Below are 1197 nucleotides of genomic sequence, written 5' to 3' on the forward strand. Positions count from 1 at the left end.
CAAATAGATGGGTTTTGGTTTTTGAACCATTCTGCTACCCTGTGTTGTTTGAATGGAGCATTCAGTCCATTGACATTCAGTGTTATTATTGAAAAATATGGGTTTAGATTCATTGTGTTCCCTGTAGAGTTCATGTTTGTGGTGATGTCTCTTGTACCTTTATTCCTTGCTACATTTCCCTCATAGAGTTCCTCTTAAGATTTCTTGTAGGGCTGGTTTGGTGGTGATGAATTCTCTAAACTTTTGTTTATTTGGGAAAACCTTTATCTCTCCTTCTATTTTGAATGACAGGCTTGCTGGGTAAAGGATTCGTGGCTGCATATTCTGCCTGTTCATCACATTGAAGATTTCCTGCCATTCCTTCCTGGCCTGCCAAGTTTCATTAGATAGGTCTGTAACCACTCTGATAGGTTTCCCGTTGTATATTAGGGCCGTTTTCTCCCTAGGTGCTTTCAGAAGTCTCTCTTTGTCTTTATATTTTGCCAGTTTCACTATATGTCGTGCTGAAGGTCGGTTTACGTTACGTCTTAGGGGAGTTTGGTATGTCTCCTGAATTTCAATGTCTTTCTCTTTCCCCAGATTGGGGAAATTTTCGTGTATAATTTGGTCTAGCATGCCTTCAAGCACTCTGTCTTTGTCTTCCTCTTCAGGAACTCCTATGATCCGTACATTGTTTCGTTTGATTGTATCACTCAGGTCTCTGATTCTCCTTTCGTGCTCCTGAATCATTTTCTCTCTCTTTTTCTCGGCCTCTTCTTTTGCTATAACTGTCTTCTAATTCACTTATTCTCCTCTCTGCTTCTTCAATGTGTGCATTGGCAACTTCCAACTTCTTATTCATCTCATTTAGAGCCTTTTCCAACTTGTCAGAGCTATTTTGAAGGTTCCTAGTCTTTGTATCAATATCTTCTCTGATAGCTTCCATGTTTTTTTCAAGCCCAGCAATTAATTTTATGACAATCGTTCTAAATTCTTATTGAGTTACGTTGCTTATGTCTGTTTTGAGCAGTTCTGTAGCTGTGATTTCTTCCTGGAGTTTCTTTGGAGAAGAGTTCTTTTGTTTTGTCATTTTGGCTACCTTTCTGTCTCTGGTCAGTGTTAAAAGCTCGTTCTGCACTGTGCGATTATTAGTATTCCTCTATAGAAGGAGGCTCTTTGAGTGTCTAGGGTCTGTCGTTTCAGGAGATTTTTTTTTTT

Source organism: Suricata suricatta, chromosome 12 (assembly GCF_006229205.1).
Source record: "Suricata suricatta isolate VVHF042 chromosome 12, meerkat_22Aug2017_6uvM2_HiC, whole genome shotgun sequence".
In the NCBI taxonomy this organism is placed as follows: Eukaryota; Metazoa; Chordata; class Mammalia; order Carnivora; family Herpestidae; genus Suricata; species Suricata suricatta.